Here is a 26,312-nt window from a genome sequence, read left to right on the forward strand (position 1 = left end):
AATGCAAGTTTAAATAAATACGATCTTCTAATAAATGTTCTTAGAATTAATAAATCTTTATAACACAGTATGTGCAATATCTCAGAGTCCTTATCTATAGCACCCTCTCCTAAAATATATCCTAAAATGTCATGTTCTATTTTATGTGGCATTGAGGAAAAATTCTCAAATGTTATTTAAAGTAGAAGATTAGCAAAATTATTTTCTAGGTTTTAGTCTCACTGAGCACAATAGTTTCCAGCTGCAGTTATGAGAGCAACCTGATTAGATCTTGATAAGAGGAGAGGGAAGCATTGATGACTGATCAGTACTGACATACAAAGAAATGAGAAGCAGGCAGAGGAAAAAATCTTCATGATTTTGGATAGGGAATACTTCCTTAAAAAGGGAAATAACTAACCATAATATAAAACGTGATACACATGGTATTAAAATTAAGAACTTAATTAAAAAATGAAAAAAGTAACAACAGTCAAGCAACAAAACTGGGACACAATTGTGGCTAAATAACCTATAGGATAACATCAAGAACATACAAATAAGTCACATAAATCGATGAGAAAAGGACAGAAAACCAATTTAAAAATAGGAATAAAAAAGAAAAAAAATACATGCCCGACTAATGTCATTTTTATTGGCCTCAAAAAAACCCAAAACAACTCAAAGAAATTAAGAATTTGGGAAATGCAAATCAACAGCAAACTGTAATATACTAAGAGTGACTTCAGCAAGAGGACCCCCAGGCTCCCATGGAAATATTAAATAAACAACTAGAGACTGCCTAAAATAACCTTGCAGGAGCTCTGGAAATTAGTTGAAGATCAACAGCAACCAAATGAACACACAACTGAGAAGCATGTTCCAAAGGGTACAACACCTGTGGCGTTTTTCACCCTTGTCCCGGCTCCTTTCCAGGGCAGACCCAAGTGTTTCGGGGGAGCTGGGTTCCACCCACTGCGGGGCTCCATCCCACACACTGGAGAGCAGAGCAGACTGGATTGGCCACCTGTTGGATGGCCACCTGAGCGGCTGGTCTCAGTGTTGCTCATTTCAGAGCTCGTTCAAATCTCAGGCTAGGGGAAGCCCTGGGCACATTCCTGAGAACCACAAGGTGATGACAGACCCTCAGATGCCTGGGGCCAGAGACTGGTGATTGAGGAATATGACAGAACACCTAAGGACCACAGGAGAAGCAGTGTGCAGACTCTCAGGGAAATGAGGATATTCAAAAACAGATAAATAAAAAAAATTAAAAATAAAAACAGCCAAGTATACAGAGGAATCAGAAGAAAACACATAGGACCAAATACATGGAAAGGTGCTCAACATAATATTAATTATTAGGGAAGTACAAATCAAAACTAGAGTATGGTATCACTTCACACCCATTAGAATGGACACTATATAAAAAAAAGAAACAGAACAAGTGTTGACAACGATGTGAAGAAACTGGAGCCCTTGTGCACTGTTGGTGGGAATGCACAATGGTGCAACTGCTATAGGAAAAATATGGAGGTTCTTCAAAACATTAAAAATGCATGTACCATATGACCCAGTGGTCCCACTTCGGGATATAGAGCCAAGAGAACTGAAAGCAGGATCCATGAAGGGAATCTCTAGACCTTAGTTCACTGCAGCATTACTTACCACAGCCAAGAGGCGAAAAGAACCCAAAAGTCCCTTAGTGGGTAAACGGATAAAGAAAATGTAGAATATCGTTCAGCCTTATAAAAATAAACCCTCCAACATGCTGTGATATGGATGAAATTTGAGAATTTTATGCTAAGTGAACTGAGGACAGTTACAAAAAACAAATAGGATGTGATTCTGGTTACAAGAAGTATCTAAACAAATCAAACTCACAGAAACAGAAAGAGCTGTGGTTTCCAGGAGCTGGAGAAGGAAGAAATGCAAGTTGTTCTTCAAGAGGTATGCAGTTTGGGCTTATGAAAAGCTCCAGATATCTGCTGCAAACAATGTAAAGTCAGGGCTACGGAACTGTATACTTCAAAATGGTCAAGGTAGTTGATTTTATGTTAATGTGCTTTTTAACCACTACTAAAATTTTTAAAAAATACAACAAAACATAAGAGAACAAAAACCTTCCAACAAATAAGAAGCCAAGTCTACATGTCTTCACAGATGAATTCTACCAAATATTAAAAAAAAAAAAGAAAAACATTAACCCTAATCCTTCTCAAACTCTTCCAAAAATTGAAGAGGAAGGAAAACTTCTGGATTCATTCTATTATGGCGCAATTGCCCTATTACAAAGCCAAAAATGGTACATGAGAAATGAACTATGGACTAATAAACCTTCTGAATATTGATGGAAAAATCCTCAACAAAATACTAAATCAATTTAACAGCATGTTAAAAGGATTATATACCATGGTCACTTAGGATTTATTCCTAAAATGCAAGGACAGTTTAATATATGAAAATCAAGCATAGTTCCTTATATCACATGAACAGAATGATGGGGGGGAAATACCATACGATCATCTCAACTGATGCACAAAAAGCATTTCACAAAATTCAACATCATGTTACAGTAAAAACTGTAAGCAAATTTCAATTATGTAACGAGGTGTTATCAACCATAGTTATTATGTTCGATCCTTAGACTTTATCCATCTTATAGCTGAAAGCTTGTAGCTAAGAAAGTAGAACTTAAATATTCTTAGCAAAGATAAATAAAAGATAAATATGTAGGTGATGGGGGTGTTAATGAGCTAGGTGGGAGAAATCCCCCCACCATGCATACATATATCAAGTCATCACAATGTACACTCTGAGTATTTTACAATTTCGTCCATTATACCTCAATAGCTATGAAAGATACCACAGGAACATAAGTAAAGGAGCACAAGGCAAAGTAGCCAAATAAAAAGAAGAGTTTTGCAGTGAGTCAAATTTGGTTTCAAATTCTCATTTTCCACTTACTATCTTTATAAACACATGCAAGTACCCTAAGATTGCCGAGATTCAAGTTCTTTGATTACAAAATTGGGATACTTCCTATTTCAGAAAGATATTTGATGTTTAAGATAACAATGGCCAAACTTTGAGCAAAGCTTCAGTTATTATTATAAAGAAATCAGTGAAATGCATATTTCCGTGGGATAAGCAGGACTTAATGCACTGACTGAAACACAGTCAGCACTCAGGATACTATGACAGAACTCAGTCTGTGTTCTCCTCATTCTTGAGCTCTTACAGCAAATCTGTATTGCCCATGTGGCCCTTACCACATTTGGTCCTTAATTGCTACTTAAATTTTCATATGTCCAGATTTATATTCCGTTAGATCACACATTCCCTAAAATTCCCACAAGCTAAAATTTGTATTTTTGGTATTTCCCTCTCGTATCACTTAAAACAATGTTTGGTAATGGATAATATAATAGATACTTATTTAACGTTAAAAAAAACCATGAGAGGAATAAAATGGATTCTCCTCAACTTGATAACGGGTTTTCATGAAAACCCACAGTCACTACCACAACCATCAGAAACTGTGAGATTTTCCTCTAAGATCAGGAAAAAGATAAGGATGACTATTACCTCTGCCTCTTTTAATACAATATTGGAAGTCTCACCCACAGCAAGGCAAAATCAATCAATCAATCAATCAATCATTCAAATTAGAAAGAAGTAACACTAGCCTGTCCACACAGTATGATCTTCTATGCAAAAAACCCTAAGGAATCCACCAAAAAAACCCTAATTGACCTAAGAAACAAATTTAGCCAAGTTACAAGATATGTTTGACGTGCAAAAATCAGTTGTTTCTACACACTAACGATGAACAATACAAAAAGAAAATTAAGAAAACAGTTCTATTTACAATAGCATCAAAAATATAATATTTAGGAGTAAATAGCCAACAAGGAATAATACTTGTATACTAAAAACTACTAAAAATTACTGAAAGAAATCAAAGAAGGCACAAATAAATGGAAAGACATCTCATGGTCATGGGTTGGAACATTTAATATTGTTAAACTGTCAATGCTACTGCAAACCATTCATAGTTTTTTTTTTTTTAATCTTTTTTTTTAAGATTTTATTTATTTATTTTGACAGATAGAGACAGCCAGCGAGAGAGGGAACACAAGCAGGGGGAGTGGGAGAGGAAGAAGCAGGCTCCCAGCGGAGGAGCCCGATGTGGGACTCGATCCTGGAACGCCAGGATCACGCCCTGAGCTGAAGGCAGCCGCCTAACGACTGAGCCACCCAGGCGCCCCCATTCATAGTTTCTATGTAAATTCTATCACAATGCCAGTGGCAATGTTTTCAGAAAAAGAAAAATCCATCCTAAAATTCACTGAAACCTTTAGGGATGAAGAATAGCCAAAACAATTTTGAAAAACAAAGCTGTAAATCTCATACTTGCTGATTTTAACACTACAATGCTACAATAATAAAAATGGTATAGTCCTGGCATATAGACAGAGCTAGAGACAAACAGAATAAAATAGTCAAGAATAAACTCTCAAATGATTTGGAACAAGGGTACCAAGATCATTCAAATGAGGCAAGGACAGTTTTGTCACCAAATGGTAGCAGGTAAGGGGGATATCCACATGCAAATGTAGGAGGCTGGACACGTACCTTAAGCCATATGTAAAAGTTAGCTCAAAAAGATCAAAGACCCAAACAGAAGAGCTAAAACTGTAAAATTCTTATAAGAAAATGTAGGCTAAAAGATGCATGACATTACATTTTTCAATGGTTTGTTAATGTAACACCAAAAGCATATGGACAAAAGAAAAACATAATTATTTACAAAGGAGGTTAATATCCAAAATAATAATAGTAACAAAGAACTCTAATTCAACAACAAAAATTAAAACAACTCAATTAAAAAATGGGCAAAAGCTTTGAGTAGCCATTTTTACAAACAAGACATACAAATAACCAATAAATACATGAAAAATTGCTCCACATCACTAACCATCAAGGAAATACAAATCAACACCACAATGAGACACCACTTCACACATATTAGGATGGCAAGTTACTAAAAAAAAAAAAAAAAAAGTAGAATAAGTGTTGGCCAAGATGCAGAGAAACTGTAAGCCTTGTGCTTTGTTGGTAGGGGTGTAAAATGGTACAGCCTCTGTGTATGGTGGTTCCTCCAAAAGTTAAAAACTGAATTACCATATGATCTAGTGCTTCTATGTCTGGGTATAAGTATACGGACTGAAAGTGTGTGCCTCTCTAAAATGTATATGTTGAAAACCTAACTCCCAGTGTGGCTCTCTATAGAGATGAGGCCTCTTAGGAAATAATTAAGGTTAAATGGGGTCTTAAGAGTGGGACTCTGATCTGATAGTATTAGTGTCCTTGTGATGAGGTTGTGGGATATAGGTGAGGTTCAGTGGGGTGGAGTCCGGAGCCGATGACCAAGAAAGAATTCTTGAGGCATCTTTGGTGCAAAATTGGTGGTTTATTAAAGCACGGGGACAGGACCCTTGGGCAGAAAGAGCTGCTGCCCCAGGTTGTGAGGGGTGGCTGATTATATACCATGGGGTTGGGGGAGGTAAGGAAAAGGGAGGTTGAGAAAGTACTTTCATATGTTGAAGAAGACTCACAGGATACTGGAGGCCTTGCTATTGTCAAGTTAAGGTTGTTGACCCCTCTAGGAGGTGTTAACAGTAAGATAGTTGGGAGCTTCCTGGAGGAATGTTACTTTCCTCCTATCAGGTGTCCTTATCAATGGGCCTCAGGTTTAAAAGAAATACCATTTTATTTACATTTCCTTCTGCCTCAGCCTCCCTCAATTTTATGGAGGGGGTGGTAACGTTAGGGCTTCAGGAAACTGAATTATGGGTCTTGCAGGGCTGTGATCTCTGTCAGTTAGCCATTTGTTTTTTCCTTTCCTTAGTTTTAGGGCAGCCGGGAGTGCCGAGGAATGTTGCATACATGGGGGGGTGGTTTGCAGGGTGTCAGTTTCTGCTTTGTCCTCAGCTTGCCTTCTGTTCCCTCATCACTTGTAAGAAGGGACAGCAGCAGAGTGCTTGCTCTCTTTGTCCCCTCTGCACACACTAACCAAGACCATCTGAGGATATAATGAGAAGGTGGCATGCTATGCCATCTGCAAGCCAAGAAGAAAGCACTCATGGGAAACCAAAACCTTGAACTTGGACTTCTAGACTCTAGAATTGCGTGTGTGTTGGGGGGGGGGGGGGTTATACTATTCAAGCCATCTAGTCTGGGATTTTGTTATGGAAGCCCAAACGGATTGATACAATATTTATCCAAAAGATCTCAAAGCAGGATCTCAAAGAGATATTTGCACATCATGTTTGCTGCAGCATTATTCACAATAGCCTAGAGGTGGAAACAACCCATTTCCATTGACAGATGAATGGATAAAAAAAAAATGTGATACATACACATGGATAGAGAAGGTGTAGTGTAAGTCACGGGAATAAAAGACACGGCATAGGGAATATAGTCAATGATACTGTACTAGCATTGTATAGGGACAGATGCTAGCTACACTTAGGTAAAATGTTGCATAATGCACGAGCTTGTCAAATCACTATGTTGTACACCTGAAATTAATGTAACATTGAATGTCAACTATACTCAAATAAAAAAATTATTTAAAAAAAAGAAGATGTGATATGTGTTAGGTGAATTAATGTAAAAAATGTGAGAATGTGAAACTATGAAAAGTACTGTGGAATGGGTTGAAAATGTGTGATGGTAACCTACCACACATTTTAGAGAATGGGAATGTGGGCCATCCATACAATGGAATATTATTCAGTCTTAAAAAGAAAGGAATTCTGACATATGATACAACACAGATGCTAAGTGAAATAAGCCAATCATGAAAGGACAAATATTGCATGATTCCATTTATAAGAGGTACCTGTAGTAGTCAAATTTAGAGAGACAGAAAGAAGAATGGTGATTGTTAGGGACTAAAGGAAGAGGGGACTGGGGACTTATTGTTTAATAGGTACAGAATTTCAAATGAGGAAGATGAAAAAAGTTCTAGAGACGGATGGTGCTGATGGTTAGTACAACAATGTAAGTGTACTGAATCCCATGAAATTGTACATTTAAATATGCTTAAAACATTATCTTATGTATATTCTACCACAGTTTTAAAAATGTGATGCATTCCATAGGGTCATCAGATCAAATATGTAAAGTGTGATTATGCCAAGAACTGCATATAGGATTTCTCCTACATTGCTATTGTAAAAGTGTTAATTCATACACCAAATTTGGAAGACAGACTGATATATTTTAATGAATTGCATGTCTTCTGACCCAGTATTAGGTAATGACGTTGAGGAATCTTGGATACTAGTATGTATAAACAAAGATATTAATAACAGCATTGTTCATCATGGCAAAAAAACAAAAGTGCGAAGCAATTCAACAATGAAACAGACACATACACCTTTATATATTCATGATAGATTATGTAGAAATAGAAATTTTTAAAGATAGTATTGTAACCACAAAAATATGAACAAATCTCACAAATACAGTCTACAATAATGTGCATCAGTTAAAATGGCCTACTATTAGATTCTCAGGCTGGATTTTTAAAAATCCAACTTTATAAAGCAAAAGTGTAAATATTAACAAGTTTATCTATACCCGCACTACACTCAAATAAAATATCAACCACAATTTTCTTTTATATAACTTGATGAACAATTTAAAACTGGTATCATTTAAAAAGAATAAAGAAGGTGGTTTATCCTCTCTAGACATCAAGACACTTAATAATTTAGTAATTACCACAGATCAGTAAAACAAAAGAAAGGACTCTTTAAAAGACATATATATGTATGGCATGTACCCTTATTTTAGATCTGAGGGTAAAGAAAATTTTGACATTAATGAAATTAATTACTAGAAAAAATTTTTTTCTTAAATTTTCTAAAAAGGTAAGACTTTTCTAAAAGGAACAAAGAAAAGGGACAATAAGACTCATTCTGCATTATACAAACAAAAAATATGTACCAAAAACAATGTCCACAATGTTCAAAAACAAGTGGTAAGAACTCCAACTCTAACTTGTATCGAATTAATCCATCTGCAGTAAGAGTGATAAAATCTGGGATATTTCCTGAGATAGACAATATTTTGGGCCACAATACAAACCCAAAAAGACTGGCATACAAATCATTTAAAATCACAATAGAATGAGGCTGGAAATCCGTAACATAAGAAAAAGTGGAAAGTTCACAAATATGTGGAAATTAATTTTCTCTTGAAAGATCAATAGGATAAAGAAGATATCAAAAGGGAAATTGGAAATGCAAAGTCATTTCAACATTAGAAAATCAATCAATGTAAGCTTCTATACTAACATAATAAAGGACAAAAACCATATGATTATTTCAAAAGTTGCGGATAAGGTATAGGACAAAATTCACTAACTATTCATGATTAAGACTTCAGAAAACCAAGAATGGTAGGGGACTGCTTCAAACTGACAACAAGCATCTAAGAAAATCTTACTGTTGATATCATACTTGAAAGTAAAATGTTATTTATCTCTAATATTGGGAACAGGGCAGGAATACTTGTTCTTATTTCTATTCAACACTGTATTGGAGGAGCTAGCAAATGCAATAAAACAAGTAAAAGAAATAAAAGGCATAACTATAAGACAAAGAAGTAAAACTGCTGTTACTTGCAGATGATATGTTTACTCATTTAAGAAAAATATAGAGTATACAAATTAATTTTGAGATCTATTCAGTGAATTAAAGAGAGTCACATGATCCAGCTCAGTATTTACAAATCATCTGTACTTGCTTTCTGCCTGTGGATGCCACTTAGGAAGCATCATTAAAGTCTCCTCTCCTACTGCTGTCACGTCTATGTCAGAGTCTCCCAAAGAGCCCAGATAGCTATGGAAGCTCCTCATTGGAAGTTTGGTCTTTGAAACAGCTGATGAGAGTCTGAGGAGCCATTGTGAGCACTGGGGAATGTTCATGGACTATGTAGGAATGAGAAATCCAAACACCAAGCACTCCAGAGGTTTTGTTTGTTATGTATGCCACTGCAGAAGAGGTGGATGCAGCCATGAATACAAGGCCATACAAGGTGGATGGGAGAGTCATGGAACCAAGAGAACATGTGCAAAGACCTGGTGCCTACTTAACTGTGAAGAAGATTTTTGTTGGTGGCATTAAAGAAGACACCGAAGAACATTATCTAAGAGATTTTGAAAAGTATGGGAAAATTGAAGTGACTTAAATCATGACTAAGACAAGTGGCCAGAAGAGAGGCTTTGCTTTTGTAATATTTGATGACCATGACTCTGTAGATAAGATTATCATTCAGAAATACCATACTGTGAAGGCCATAACTGTGATGTAAGAAAAGCCCTATTTAAGGGAAAGATGGCTAGTGCTGCATCCAGACAAAGAGGTCGATGTGGTTCTGGAAACTTTGGTGGTGGTCATGGAGGAACTTCAGTAAATGAAGTGGTTTTGGTGGCAGTCAAGGTGGTGGTGGATATGGAAGCAGTGGGGATGATTAACATGGACTTGGTAATGATGGAAGCTATTCTGGAGGCAAGGGAGGCTACAATGATTCTGTCAACTACAACACTCAGTCTTCTCATTTTGGACCCAGAAACAAGGAAAATTATGGAGGCAGAAGCTCTAGCCCCTAAGGTGGTAGAGGCCAATGTTCTGCCAAACCACACAACCAAGGCGGCTGTGGTGGTTCCAGCACAAACAAGAGCTATGACAGTGGGGAAGATTTTAGTTAATGTCAGTAAAGAAAGCTGTGCAGGAGAGGAGAGCCAGAGAAGTGACAGGGAAGCTACAGGTTACAAGAGATTTGTGAACTCAGCCAAACACAGTGGTGGCAAGCTGCCACAAACAAGCCATGTTTTAGACAATACTCACATGCATGGACAAAAACTCAAGGACTGTAGTTGTGATGAACTGTATAATAGATTATTTTTCTCTATGGAGAGTAAAAAGCATTCCAAAAAAGGGTTTTAATGTAGATTTTTTTTTTTTGCACGTATGCTATTGATTGCTAAATTTAACAGTCTGAGCATGATGCTGAATGCACGTGTCTTTTTAAAAATGTAGCGTAAACACAGTCTACTCTGAAGCCATTCTGGTAAACTACATTGTTATGTGAAGTCAGAATTCCTTCAAGATGATTCCAGGTTTCATTTGAAATTTATATACAACCTGCCTGGGCATAGAAGCCACTGTCTCCAGAAACTTTGATATAGTTAACTGACACAGTAAGTTCGTTGTGACCTGGAGTTCACCATTAAAAGATCATCCACCCAAGGAAAGTCAAAGAGTTTATCTGGTTATTAATATGATTGTTGGCATATCCTATGTAACGTATCTGAATTGAATTATGGTATCAGATAAAATTATAAATGGGAATAAAGCCTGTGTATCATACAATATCATGTGCAATCAATAAATAATTTAATATCCTCTTCAAAAAAAAATCAACTGCATTCTTATATGCTAACTGGAAAATTAAAAACAATTAAAAACAATTCAATTTACATTACAAACAAATGATTAAAAGCAAGAGCAAAAAAACCCCCTATAATCCTTCAGAATAAATCCAAGAAAAAATATGCGACTACAAAACATCCTTGAGACAAATTTAAAATAATTTACACAGACAGAGGATAACCATGTTCACTGTCGGAAGACTATATGTGTTTGGAATGACAATTATTATTAATTTTGTCTCTAGAATCAATGCAATCTATTCAAACCGCAGCAGGCTTGTTTGCAGAAATTGGCATGCTAATTCGAAACTGTATATGGTAATTCAAAAAAGCAGAATGACCAAAGTAATTTTTTAAATGTAGTGTAATAGCTACTATGAAGCTCCAGCAATCCACACTTCGGTATTGCTGAAATTAAAGACATGGTTGGATGGAGCAAAACCAAGCCTACACAAGGATAGTCCACTGAATTTCAACAAGAGGTACCAGGAAATTTTAATGGAGAAAGAGAAGTTTTCAACAAATCATGCTAGATCACCAGGACAGAATATCTGTATGGTTAAAAAAAAAAAATCATCAACCTTTACCTTGTACCAAATAGACAAATTAATTCAAAATGTACCACAGACCTAAATGCACAACCCAAAAGTACTAAACAAAAAGCACAGGAGAAAATCTTTGTGATCCTAGAATATGCAAATGTTTATTAGAACACAAAAACACATGAACCACAGGATAAAAAATTAGTAAGCTGGACTTCAGTGTTTTTCTCAGAAAATAAAAAAAGTAGGCCACAGTCTGGGAGAATACGTTCACGTGCATACAGGTTCCCCTCGCTATCTGAAACCAGAGCATTCCTAGGGAAAATTTTGGAAGCTGAAATGGTGCAAAGCAAAGAAGCAACTACACTTCACAGAAGTGGAAATCCTATCAGATTTTCTTCGGTTAATGAAAACTGGTTTTAAGGTAGGTCTTTCATAAAAGCAAAGTGGCATAAAGTGAAATTTCAGATAGCGTGGAAAACCTGTATATTGGAAAGTGACTTTTGTCTATACTATACTAAGAACTCTTACAACTCAGTAAGACAAAGAACCACTTAAAAAATGGGAAAGATATTTGAACAGATACCATGCAAACGAAATACCAATACCCAATATGAATTTGAAAATACCTTTTTAAAAGGAAACTGAAAATTAAAACCACAATGAGATACCACTACACACACATACACTGAAAGTGCTAAAATTAAAAAGAGTGATCATACTATGCTTTGGTAAGGATTTAGAATAACTTTAACTCCCTGGTAGAACATGAAATTGTACAGCCTTTTCGCTGGTAGAACATGAAATTGTACAGCCTTAAGAAATAATTTGGCTTTTTTTTTTTTATAAAGTTAAACATACACTTACCGTATGACCCAGCAATCGCAGTCATAGGTATTTTCCCAGGAGAACTGAAAACATATGTCCACACAAAGACTTGTACAGGAATGTTCATAGCAGCTTTATTTGTAATGGCCTAAAACTGGAAACAACCCAAATGTCCATCATCAGGTGAATGGATAAACAAATGTGGTATATCCATACAACGGAATACTACTCAGCAATAAAGAACAAACTATTAATACATGCAATAACACTGGCGAATCTCAAAATCATTCTGCTGAGTGAAAGCATTCAAACATTATATATTCCATGACTCCACTTACAGAAAGTTATAAAAATGCATGCTAATATATAGTGACACAAAGCATATCAGCATTTGTTTGGGAATGAATGTGGAAGTACTATCAATTACAAAAGGGTATAAGCAAAATTCAGCATTGTGGCAAAGATCCTCTTCTTGATTGTAGTGACAGTTTCATGGATATATGCGTGTCCAAGTCATTAAATTGTACAATTTTAAAATGAGAAATTAACTGTAAGTCAATGTTGAGCCCAAACAAAGCAAGATACAGAAGTTAAGGTAAGACAATGTGTATTTAGTGATTATCAGGCAAACCAATACTATCTGTCATTATTGATTACTGCAATAAAAAAGTTAAAACATCCTGAACTGGAATAAAAAATACCAAATTCTGATAACAGATATATCTGAGCAGAAAGGAAAGACAATGGGCCTAATTTCTACGAGGCTTCAGCTGTTTCCTATTTAAATGGGTTTAAATCTTAGAATACGAAGTGACAATATAAAATGTTTTGAATAGATGACATACTTGTTTACTTGCTGGAATGATATATGTGCATACTTGTTTACAATATCATTTTCTATATTTCTAGATGTTTGAAATATACCATTATAAAAAAGAGATTTGTTTCCAAAAGCCATAATAAATCTCTGCCACACACACACACACACACACACACACACACACACCTTCCCCCCCAAAGCAAAATCAAACAAAAATAAATCTGTGGGTACAGACAGATAGCTTCAATGAAGAATTAAACACTTGGGGAGAAAATTATATAAATTTTACACAAACTATTTAGAAAAGGCAAGAAGAAGGTATGATTGCAATTCATTTTTTAAATACCTGTGCCCTATTACTAAAATTTTATAAGTATTTACAAAACTACAAACCGACGTCCCTCATGAATATAGATACAAAATCCATAACTGTTAGCATATAAAACTCAGTGATATATAGAAATTATAAATGATGATCACATGTAGTTTACATTACATTAGCTTATGCAAGGTCAGTTCAACATCTGTGTATCCGCCAATGCATCATAAAATATAACAGATTAAAAATATTATTGATTATCTCAACAGTGTGTAAAAAACATGACAAAATTCAATCTCATTCATAATCAAAAATAAAAATAAATAGGGAATGGAAGAGAATCTCCTTCATCAATCAATGGCACCTTGAAAAGCCTCCAACTAGTATCACGCCTAATTGGGAAAGTCAGTGGGTCGTGACAAGGGGAAGAGGAAAAAGATGCCAACGCTCACCACTTCTGTTGAGTCCTTTTCTGAACGTGCCAGGCAGGCCAATAGGACAATAAAAACAAAGGGGATGGAAACTAAATAAAAAAGTGAGACTGTCTTTACTCCTATATGACAGGATTAGACATGAAAAAAAAAATCTTAAAAAATAAACTCAGCACAGTAACTGTTTAGCAAGGCCACATTAGACAAAGTTACTATTTCTAGAAGCAAACAGGAAAAATTCTTCATGAATTTGGTGTAAGCAGAAATTTCTTGGATGAACACAATATCTTTGGGCCATTAGGAAAAAAAAATTGAGAAACTTAGTTTTGTCAAAATTAGAACTTCTGATATTTGAAAGATACCATTCAGAAATTCGACAGAGAATACACATGGACTTATTTCCAGAATATATAAATAAACGTTTATAAGTCAATGTTTAGAAGAAAAATAACCTGATAAAAGGGTAGAGGAAAATATTTGAACAATTCACAAAAGAATATGTATGAATGCTCAAAGAGAACATAAGAAGATACTTGGTACCATCAGTTGTATGGTAACTACAAATTATACTACAAATGAGGTAGTGCTATACTCTGAGATGGTTAAAATGTAAAAAATGGACAATATCAAGACTGCAAGAATGTGAAACAAGTAGAAATCTCATACATTGCTGGTGGGTGTGAAAATCATTCAACCAATACTCTATAAACTTTGGGAGTTTCTTAACAGGTTACACATACCTTACCATATTACCCTACACCTTAACTCTCATGTAATTTTACCCAAGAGAAAAAAAAATATAACTCCACACAAAAACTCACACAGAAATGTTCATACAAGCTTTATTCACAATAGCCAGAACTAGAAACAACCCAAATGCCTATGAAGAGTTGAACAGATAAATAGTTATATTTATTAAGTAGTTGTGAGTGATTATGAAGTGGCTTAAGGTAACAATCTGGTGAACAGAAGTTTCTGTATCTTCACAGTGGTACTGGTTAAATCAATGAACAGACATGTCAGAACTCACTGAATTATGCAATTAAAATGCTTACACTAAACTTAAAATGTGTGCATTTATGACACCTTAATAAATTTGATTAAAATATTATCCCCAGGTGCTCAGGTGGCTCAGTTGGTTAAGTGTACGAGACTTGATTTGGCCTCAGGTCATGATCTCAGGGTTGTGAGATCAGGCCCTGCATCAGTCCCCATGCTGTGTGTGGAGCCTGCTTGAGATTCTCTCCCTCTCCTGCTACCCCTCCCACCAGCTCATGCACTCTCTCTCTCTCTCAAAATAAATATATATATTCCACACAAATAAAGCTCCTAGCCCAAATAGTTTCACTGGTGAATTCTATGAAATACTTAAGGAAAAAAGTACTATTATTACATATATATATGTAAACATATGCATCATATATACACACATATATATACATAATACATATGTATCATATATATATGATTTGTCAGAATATATAGAAAGAATATTGCCAATTTGTTTTTAATGGCTGGCATATTCATGATTGCTAAAACCAAGAAAGAAATTAAAATAAAATGAATATAAATAATATAATTCCTTAAAATATTAGCACATTAAGTCCAACAACATGCAATGATGAAGTGGAATTTGTCCAAGGAATGTAAAGTTCAATAAATATTTTTAAAGATTAAATATAATTCATTGTTTTATTTTAATAAATGCAGAAAAGCAGCTGACAAAATCCAACTCTCATCCATAACAAAATAACTCATAAACTAAGAATAAATAGGAATTTCTTAATCTGATAAAGGACATGTAAAAAACAAACCCTACAGCTAGCATTATATTTCAAGGTGAAATACTTATGTTTTCTTCCTAAGATTAGAAACAAGATAAGCATATTTATTCTCATAATTTATATTAAATATTTACTCAGGCCCCTGCAACAGGAAAGAAGAAATAGGGGATACAAAGATTGATAGGAATAAGTAATATGTTATTTGCTAATCCATATGATTGTTTACATAGCAAATCAGAGGGGTCTACAAAATATCTGCTATAACTAAGTTTAGTAGGTCATAAGAAATAAATCCTACGTACAAAATAAATTTATATTTGTTTTTTAACAATCAGCAATTGGAAAGTAAATTTTAAAATCTAATTTAAAATAGAGTAAAAAAATGTGTAAAGCATTCTCACCAAGAATGACAAAATACTGATGAGAAATTTAAGAAGCCCTAAAGAAACAGAGATACCTCCACACTGGTTTCCATAATAGCTATAGCAATTTACATTCCCACCAAGAGTACAGAAGAGTCTCTTTTTTCCACATCCTTACCAACACTTATTATCTCTTTTCTTCGTCTTATTGAAAATAACATGATGATATCTCATTGTGGTTTTATTTTTTCATTTCCCTGATGATTAGTGATTTTGAGTACCTGTCCATATACCTGTTGGCCATTGGCATGTCTTCTGGAGAAATGTCTATTCAGGTCATTTGCCTGTTTTTAATTGGATTACTTGTTTTTATGCTATTGAGTTGTAGGAGTTCCTTACATATTTTGGGTATTAAGCTCTTATCAGATATGTGGTTTGCAAATATTCAGTCAAAATATGGAAATAACCTAAATGCCCATCCAAGAATAAAAGAATAAAGAAAATGTGATTTATATATACAATGGAATATTATTTAGCCTCAACAAAGAAGGAAATTCTGCCATTCGTGTCAACGTGGATGAACCTGGAAGACGTTATGCTAAGTGAAATAAAGCAGACACAGCAAGATAAATACTGCATGATTTCACTTACATGCATAATCTAAAGTAGTCAAACTCAAAGGAGCAGACAGTAGAATGGTGGTTGTCAGGGTCTGGTAGGAGGGAGAAATGAGGAGATATTATAGTTTCAGTTATGCAGGATGAATTAATTTCTAGAGATCAAAATACAGCAATGTAACTATAATTAATAATACTGAATTGCATACTTAAAATTTAGTGAAGGGGTAGATAGTAAGCGATCTTGCCACACACAGGAATGGTACCTATGTGAGATAATGAGAAGTGATGGATATGTTAATTAGCTTGATTGTGGCGATTATTTCACAATGTATACGTATATCAAAGCATCAAGTTGTATGTCTTATATACAATGTTGTCAATTATACCCCAATAATGATGAAAAATAATATAGCTCATGAATACAAAGCCATATTCTCTCCAAGTCATAATTCTATCAGGCTTACTGAAAATGGAAATTGGCCATGCTGATTCTATGCATATGGAAATACAAAGGACTTTTCCAAAGGTGGCAAACACAATATATCCCATCCTAAACATTTTTAAATTGTGACCTCATTGAACAGTAGAGTCTGTGTTACCTCCCTTCGAACTTGAGTAGACCTTTGTGAGTATGGCAAAAGTGACACAAGGTGATTTCTGAGGCTAGTCATAAAACATACAGCTCTCCACTGTCTTCCTAGGCCATACTATAATGTAATAATATCCAGTGCTGATTCGGGGCTGGTTTCAGGGCATATTACCATGGGTCAGTATAGAAACCCTCATGAACGATAGGCATATGGCCAGAGCCAAGAGAAAATTGTTGCAATAGCAGGTAATAATTAGCCTAGACTGAACTCTGGTTCAGCCTAATAAATCTTAAAAGCAAGATTAGAAATGGTCAAACTGTTTCCAGACAACTTATCTGTGTGCCAGAACAAAATTCACTAATAAAAAAATACAGAAATACAAAAATATTCAACAAGCAACAATGTTGTTTGGCATTCAGTGAAAAATCAACTATATGAGAGGCAAGAATATATGACTCATAATAAAAAGAAAAATAATTGCCATCTTCTCTGAACAAACATGTGAGAAGTGGTAGAAAACAACATGAAAACAATTAAAATAATATTCCAATAAGTTCAAAACTTAATACATGTAAGATATAAAAAGCGTTCAAGTTATCTGGAGGTCAAAACCAAGATGTGTGAGATGAAAAAGTACATGGGGTAAGCTTAATGGTCTATGCAACACTGTCAAAGAAAAGATGAGTAAGTATGAAGAGGTGACAATAGGAACTCCAAAATAAAACACACAGAAAGCTTTATGAAGAGATCAACAAAAAGCTGTGAGAATTTTAGCTGTCAGGAAATGACAGATGTTGGTGAGGATGCGGAGAAAGGGGAATGCTTACACTATTGGTGGGAATGTAAATGGCGCAGCCACTCTGGAAAACAGTAAGGAGTTCCTCAAGAAGTTAAAAATAGAGCTACCCTATGACCCAGCAATTGCACTACTGGGTATTAACCCCAAAGATACAGATGTAGTGAAAAGAAGGGGCACCTGCACCCCAATGTTTATAGTAGCAATGTCCATAATAGCCACACTGTGGAAAGAGTTGAAATGTCCACTGGCAGATGAACAGATAAAGAAGATGGGGTACACACTCACACAGAGGAATATTACTCAGCCATCAAAAAGAATGAAATCTTACCATTTGCAATGACATGGATGGAACTGGATGGTATTATACTAAGTGAAATAAGTCAGTCAGAGAAAGACAATTATCATATGGTTTCACTCCTATGTGGAATTTAAAAAACAAAACAGAGGATCATAGGGGAAGGGGGAGTATAAAATAAGACAAAATCAGAGAGGGAGACAAACCATAAGAGACTCTTAACTCTAGGAAACAAACTGAGGATTGCTGGGGGGAGGTTGGAGGGAGGATGGGGTAACTGGGTGACAGAAATTAAGGATGGCACGTGATGTAATGAGCCCTGGGTGTTATATGCAATTGATGAATAAATGAACTCTACATTTGAAACAAATGATACACTATGTTAATTATTTGAACTCAAAATAAGATTAAAAAAAGCTGTGAGAAAATGTCAGTCAAGCTCACAGGCTTTTAACTGGAATCTCTAAAGGAGAAGGGGTTAATAAAAATTGTTTGAATAAATAAAGCAGAACAATTTTCTGAATTTGAAGAGTACAGTGTCCACAGATCCAGCCAGACTCCCAGAACGAGAATCATGAAGAAAACAGCACTGAGGTCCGTGATATGTATGTTCCTCACAAGCAGGGATAAAGAGAAACTCTTTAAAGGATCCTCATAAAAACAGAGATGACAGCAGACTTCCCACTGGAAGCAATCCAAGTTAGAGCACAAGGGGCAACACTGAAAATGTATAAAGAACAGAAAAACTGTCAACCTAGATTTCTATATCCAATAAACAAAATAGCTCAAATGAAGAAAAAGAAAGATCTGTTTCAGAAATTAAGAAGATGTAGTGTTTTCAGTAGCAGAGACACACCAGAATAAAAATAAAATCCTTCAGGCCATTGGAAAACAATTGCAAATGTACGTGGGTCTACACGAAGAATGAACACCACTGGAAATGGTAATTACATGGATAAATATAAGACATTTCCTTATTATTTACATCCCCATAAAAGATAATCAGCTAGTAAAAATGATAACAATGTGGTGTAAGATTTGTGATATACATAAAACTAAAGTGGATGTTGGGGCACCTGGGGGTTCAGTCAGTTAAGCAGCCAACTCTTAATTTTGGCTCAGGTCATAATCTCAGGGTCAGGAGATCGACCCCGCATCAGGCCCCAAACTCAGCAGGGGGTCTGCTTAGGAATCTCTCTCTCTCCCTCTGCCCTGCATGCTCACACACTCTCTCTCTCTCTTTCTAGCTTGTACACATGCATACACACACTCTAAAATAAATAAACCTCTAAAAAAAGAAAAAATGAATATCGTCAAGAATAGCACAAAGGTCAAGAGAAACGGAAGTATACTATGTAAGATGATTTACAGCTTATGTGAAATGGTATAGTATTAATGTGGACTGCAATAAATTGATATACATTACAAACGTAAAGCAACCACTAAAATAAAAACACAGGTTTGTACTTAATAAGTAAACAGCAAGATTAATGCAATCATAAACTATATTCAATTGATTCAATCAAATGATGAAAAATAGGAAAAAAAGGGAAAAATAAGATGGGAAATACTAAACAGTGAGATGATACGCTTAAACCTAACACTATCAATTGTCACATTAAATTGGGTTTAAAGATCCCAATTTAGGGGCGCCTGGGTGGCACAGCGGTTAAGCGTCTGCCTTCAGCTCAGGGCGTGATCTGGGCGTTATGGGATCAAGCCCCACATCAGGCTCCTCCGCTATGAGCCTGCTTCTTCCTCTCCCACTCCCCCTGCTTGTGTTCCCTCTCTCGCTGGCTGTCTCTATTTCTGTCAAATAAATAAATAAAATCTTAAAAAAAAAAAAGTCCCAATTTAAAGGTAGATATTGTCAGATTAGATTTTTTTAAAAAAAGCAGAATCAAATTATATGTTGCCAAAATAAATACACCTAAATACAAAGACAAATTTAAAGTAAGGAAAGAGTAAACGTATAACATAGTATGTGTACTGGTCAGTTTTATGTGTCAACATGGCTAAGTAATACTTGCTAGTTATTCAGTCAAATGTGAATCTCAGCATTGCTGTGAAGGTATTGTGTAGATGTGGTTAACATTTACAATCGGTTGACTTCATTAAAGATGATACCCTGATGGGACTGATCTACTCAGTTAAAAGTGCTAGGAGCAGACCTGAGGCTCCCCTTTCCAGGGGGCCCACCCTATGGACTTTGAAATCGTTTAGCTAGCTATCAAAATCACATAAGCCAATTTCTTACAATAAATCTCTAAATATATAATATATATCTTACTGATTCTATTTCTCTGGTGGAAACTTGACTGATAAACTATATTAACACTAATAAAATAGTAATAAAGTAAAATAAGTAATAAGGATTTCTACTTATTTGGCAATGTTAACATTAGGCAAACCACTAGTCAGAGGAAAGACCATTATAAGGAATTATTTTATAATAATAAGGGTGTTAACATAAACAGAAGGATATAATACCCTTAACCATTTATGCACCAAATAGCAAAACTTCAAACGAAGTGAAAAAAAAAAAACACCAAGAGAACTATAAAAAGAAATACATATTTCAATCACTTTAGTAAGAAATGTAAACACCCCTCTCTTTTATTATTAATATAATAAGAACAGACAGAAAATCAGTAAGGATATAGGAAATTCAAATAACATCAACAACCAAACTGACCTATTTGATATTTACAGAAGAACATTCTACCCAATGAGGGAAAAACATTCTTTTTTTTTAAGATTTTATTTATTTGAGAGAGTGAGAGAGTAAGAGAGAAAGAACGAGCAGGGGGAGAGGAAGAAGCAGACTCCACCAAGCAGGGAGCCTGATGCGGGACTCAATCCCAGGACGCTGAGATCATGACCTGAGCTGAAGGCACACACTTAAACAACTGAGCCACCCAGGCGCCCCATCTCATCATGCACACAAGATCCTACATACAACTATCACCTAATTTCTCAGCAGAAATATTGTAAGCCAGAAGAAAGTGGCATAATATACTTAAAGAGCTGAAAGAAAAAAAAAATGTCATCTGAAAATGCTATAGCTGGTAATAATGCCCTTCAAAAATGAGGGAGAGATTAAGCTGTTCCCAGATAAAGAAAAGCTGAGGGAGTTCATTACCACTACACCTGCCCTAAAAGAAATGTTAAAGGGAGTCCTGCTGGTAGAAATGAAAGAATGCTAGATAGCAACTCAAAGCCATGTGACTATTAAAGATCTTTGGTAAGGGTAAGTACATGAGGAGTATAAATGTGGGTTTTATTATTATTTTGATTTGTAACTACTTTTTCATTTTCCAAAGGATGTAGGAAACAAACACATAAAAATAATTATAATCTCTGTTTTGGGCCACACAATACTAAAGATACAATTTGGGACACAAATAATTTAAAGGGGGTATAGAGCTTTTATATTTGAATACATTTAAGTTGATATCAGTTAAAATTAGATTGTTATAAAGTTAGGTTGTCATATGTCATCCCCATTGTAACCACAGAGACAACAGCTTTGCTATACATACAAAGGAAATAAGAAGGGAATCAACAAGTGTCACTATAATAAATCAACTAAACAGAAACAAGAAGGTATGAATGGAAGAGATAAGGAACAAAAAAGATTTTAGAAATACAGAAAACAAATATTAAAAAAACCCGAAGTCCTTCCTTATAAGTAATAACTTTAAATGTAAGCAGATTAACCTCTTTAATCAAAAGTTAGATACTGACGGAGCGGATAATAAAAAATGATGTGACTACATGTTATCCATGAAAGACCCACATGGACCTAAGATGCAGATAGACTGAAAGTGAAAAAACAGAAAAAGTTACAATGTGCAAATAATAACCAAAAGAAAGTTGGGGTGGATACCCTAATATCAGATAAAATAGACTTTCAGACAAAAACTGTTACAAAATAAAAGGATGGAACATTACATATCGATGAAGGACAATTCAGTTCATCATGAAGACACAACAATTATAAATGTATATGAACCACACCTAACATCAGAGTCCCAAAATAGATAAAGCAAAATGATAGAATTGAAGGGAAAAAGAGTTATACAAAATAGTGACTTGAAAGCCCCATTTTTTTTTTTTAAGATTTTATTTATTTACTTGTCGGAGAGAGAGGAAGAGGGAGAGAGCACAAGCAGGGGAAGCAGCAGGCAGAGGGAGAAGCAGGCTTCCCGCTGAGCAGGGAGCCCGATGTGGGGCTCAATCTGAGGACCCTGGGATCATGACCTGAGCCCAAAGGCAGATGCTTAACCAACTGAGCCACCCAAGGAGCCCCCCAAAACCCTACTTTTAACAGTAACAACCAAACAAAAGATTGATACAGGGCTTGAACAAAACTACAAACCAACAGGGCTTAAGAGACTTACACAGAAGCCTGTACCAGAAAGCTAAATACACATTTTTATCAAATGCACATGGCACATTTTCCAGGACAGACCATATGCTGGGTGACAAAGAATTCTTAATACTTAAAAGACTGAAATCAATGAAGTATCTTTTCTGATCCCAACAGAATAAACCTAGAAACCTAGAATACACCATTTTCCAGGACAGACCACATGCTGGGTGACAAAGAAGTCTTAATACTTAAAAGGCTGAAATCAATGAAGTATCTTTTCTGATCCCAACAGAATAAACCTAGTAAATTAATAACACTGGAAAATTTACAAATACTTGGAAATCAAACAATATGTTAATGAACAAGGTATCAATTAATAAACGCAAAGGAAATAAATACCATGAAACAAAGAAAAATGAAAACACAATATACCAAAACTTATGGGATGCAGGAAAATACATGCTAAGAGTGTTACTTATAACCTCTAACACATACAACAAAAAAGATCTCAAATTAACAAACTAGCTTAAGGAACTTGGAAAAGTGGAACAAACTAAGCACAAAGCCAGCAGAATAAAGGAAATAATAAAGCTTAAAGGTGAAGTTAATATATATATTATATACATACTAATATAATATATACAATAGAGAAAAATCAACAAAATCCAAATTTGGTTCTTTTGAAAAGATCCACTAAACTGACCATTTCAGGTAGACAAAGATTAAATAAGAAAAGACTCAAAACACTAAAATCACAATATCAGTAAATGCAGGAACATTACTACTGATTTTACACATTATATAAATTATATTATGAATAATTGTACACCAACAAACTGAATAACCTAGATGAAATGGGCAAATTTCTAGAAACACATAATCCATTAAAATGACCCATAAAGAAATAAAAAATTTGAATAGACCTATAACTGATAAGATATTGGATCAGTAATCAAAAACCTGCCCATAAGGAATAGTCCAGGATCATATACCTTCACTGGTGAATTCTACCAAAGTTTAAACAAGAAGTAACACAAATTTTTTTTTCAAACTCATCCAAAGTTTGCAGGTGAGGGAAAACCTCCTAATTCTATAAGGCTAGCATTACCCTGATATCAAAGCCAGACAAAGACACAAAAAGAAAAATACAGTCCAATATCCCTTACAAGTATAGATGCAAAAATTCTCAACAAAATACAAAGAACTAAATTCAGCAACATATTAAAGGACTATACACCATGACCAAGTGGATTTTATTCCCAGAATGCAAGAATGATTCAACATATGAACACCTGATCAATGTACTACACCAAGTTAACAGAATAAAGGGAGAAAAAAAAAAAAAAACCAACACATGCTCATCTCAAGGGATACAGAAAAAAATTTTTTCCCAATGTCAACACTCATTCATGACAAAAATAATCAACTATGAATGGAAGAAAAGTTCCTAACATGTTGAAGGCCATATATGAAAAAGACTCACAGCTAACATCATATTCAAGAATGAAAGACCCAAGACCAAAATCAACACAGACGTCTACATTTGCCATTTATACTCAACATACTGGGAAGTTTTAGACACAGTAATCCGGTAAGAAAAAGAAATAAAAGGAATCCAACTGAAAGTGAAGAATAAAATTATTTCTGTTCACAGATATGATCTTATGACTCTAAAAAAAAAAAAACCCTATGAATCTAATAAACAAATTCAGCAAAGTTCCACCATATTAAGTCAATACACCCAAATAGTCACATCTCTAAAATCAGCAATGAACACTTCAAGGGGAAATTTTAAAAATCATTTACAATAGCATCAAAAATAATAAAATGTTCAGAAATAAATTTAAGCAAGGAGGTAGAAGCCTTGTACACTGACACAACGTTGCTGAAAGAAATTAAAGAAGACATAAATAATTGGAAAGACATCTGTATTATTGGACCAGATAACTTAATATCATTAAGGTAAAAATTCTAATACTACTCAAAGCAATCTATAGATTCATTGCAATCCCTATCAGATAAAATCCCAATTGTGTGTGTTTTTTTTTCCAGAACTAAACAAAACAAAAAAATACCATCCTAAAACCATATAGGAACTCAAGTATCAAGTAATTAGAAAATCTTGAAAAAGAGGAAATTGGAGGCATCACACTTCCTGGTTTCAAAACTTATTACAAAGTTGGGGCATCTGGGTGGCTCATTTGGTTAAGTGTCTGACTCTTGATTTAGGTTCAGGTCATGATCTAGATTCGTGGGATGGAGCCCCGTGTTGGGCTCCACACTAGGCTCTGCACTGGGTGTGGAGCCTGCTTGCGATTTTCTCCCTTAGCCCCTCCCCTGCTCTCTCTCTTTAAAAAAACAAAAACAAACAAAAAAACCTTATTACAAAACTACAGTTATCAAAACAGTGTGGCATAAACACAGACACACAGACCAATGGACCAGAAGAGAAATCCCAGAAACAAACCCTTCCATACACGGTCAACTGACGTTTTAACAAGAAAGCCAAGACCATTCCATGGTATAGTATAGTCTTCTTAACAAATGATTCTGGGAAACTGAACATCCACATGCAAGTGAGTAACACTGGACCCTCACCTTGCACCATCTACAAAATCAATTCCCAGAAGCCCCACCATCAAATACCACACTGGGGATTAGGTTTCAGCCTATGAGTTTTGGGGGATTCAGTGTGTAGCAATAAGCTTGGTGAAAGATAGCCTAGAAAGCTTTGTATAGTTTTCTAACTTTTCTGAAGTCTACTATTATGTCAAAATAAAAAGTTCTAAAACTATCAAGCACCTAGATATAAACAGAAGTAAAATATTTGTAAGACCTCTGAGAACAATTATAATTGGGACACATTTAAATAAAGATTATAAAGGAAGATTTTTAAAATGAAGATGCACAAGCACATACCCATAAGCACACACGCACACATGTTAATTAACTGGAAGATGCAATATTGGTAGTGTGGCCATTCTCCCAAATAGATGTACAGATTCAGTGAAGTCACAATCAAAATCCAATAGCCATCTTTGTAGAACTTGACAAACCTATCGAAAAATTTAAATGGAGAGGCAATGGCCTCATAATGCACAAGGCCTTTCCTTATCAGAGGTCAAAACTCATGAAGTTACACTAATTGGTGAAGAGATAGATCAGTATTGTAATGAAACAAGAAAGTGCTCAGAAACATATCTACCTATACAAATACAAGTGAGCATGAGTAAAAGCATGAACTTTTCAATGAATGGGCCTGAGAAATTGGGCATTCTATATGAAATAAAATCAGACTGCAACTTTACATAATACAAAACAATGCAACTGAGAGATCTGTTAGACCACCCACTCATGCTTAAACTAAGAGTCACACTTCATTCCTCCCGTCCTCCTCAAGCTTTTACGATCCATGAATTTTTTTTTTTGTGCCCCTTAAATATGCTAAATCTATCCACGTTCTCTATGGCCATGGCCAATAGTGAGTTATTAAGCATGCCGTGCTAAATCTGGCCTTCGTATGTGTTTTCTCTCTGCCCGGAAAACTCAGTTCACAGATCTCTGCATGACCAGCTTCTTAGCACACCGGGCTCAAATCAAGAGTCACTTTTTGAGTGAAGTCTTCCTTGAAATCCAAGTAATGTAGGCTTTCAGTCCTCTGTTTAAACCCTACTTACCCTCCCTGATGGTTGAACCCATAGCCTGGTGCATTTCCTACCCTTCTCTGCCCTGTTCTAGGTCTCTTAGAACTGACATCAACAGACTCCATCAAGCAGGTCCCTTCCCTTTGTGTCTGGCCAAAGAGAGGCTCCATTAGGACTGCAGGGCAGGACATCTGTTCCCTTCTTGCTCACTGCAGGTTCTCTAGAGTGACTGCCTCATCACATGCCCGCAGCCTGCACCAGGCAGTCCATCTCTCCAGTCCCAGGCTTTATAAGCTTGCATCTTCCTTCCTCATCTTCATCCTTCAAGCCTAAGGATGAAAAATGCTTCAAGGTGTTGCAGTCCTAGGTGGCTCAACATACCTTTTTGGCCCCCTTCACTCTGCCCAAACCTCT

At 35.4% G+C, this 26,312-nt stretch overlaps 1 protein-coding gene across 3 annotated transcripts in view; it reads right to left on the bottom strand.

Moving 5' to 3' along the window:
- The window catches only part of ZPBP (zona pellucida binding protein), a 119,263-nt gene that overhangs the window by 4,637 nt on the left and 88,314 nt on the right, over nucleotides 1–26,312 (bottom strand). Inside the window, exon 8 of one of the 3 annotated variants that reach the window (XR_015724079.1) lies at nucleotides 11,899–12,013. The exons of the other annotated variants lie outside the window; for them this stretch is intronic. The gene's annotated coding sequence lies outside the window, so the exon portion shown is untranslated. The remainder of the gene's footprint in view (nucleotides 1–11,898; nucleotides 12,014–26,312) is intronic. 3 annotated transcript variants of the gene reach the window in all.

Source organism: Ursus americanus, chromosome 3 (assembly GCF_024610735.1).
Source record: "Ursus americanus isolate L20-20 chromosome 3, mUrsAme1.1.p, whole genome shotgun sequence".
Taxonomy (NCBI): Eukaryota; Metazoa; Chordata; class Mammalia; order Carnivora; family Ursidae; genus Ursus; species Ursus americanus.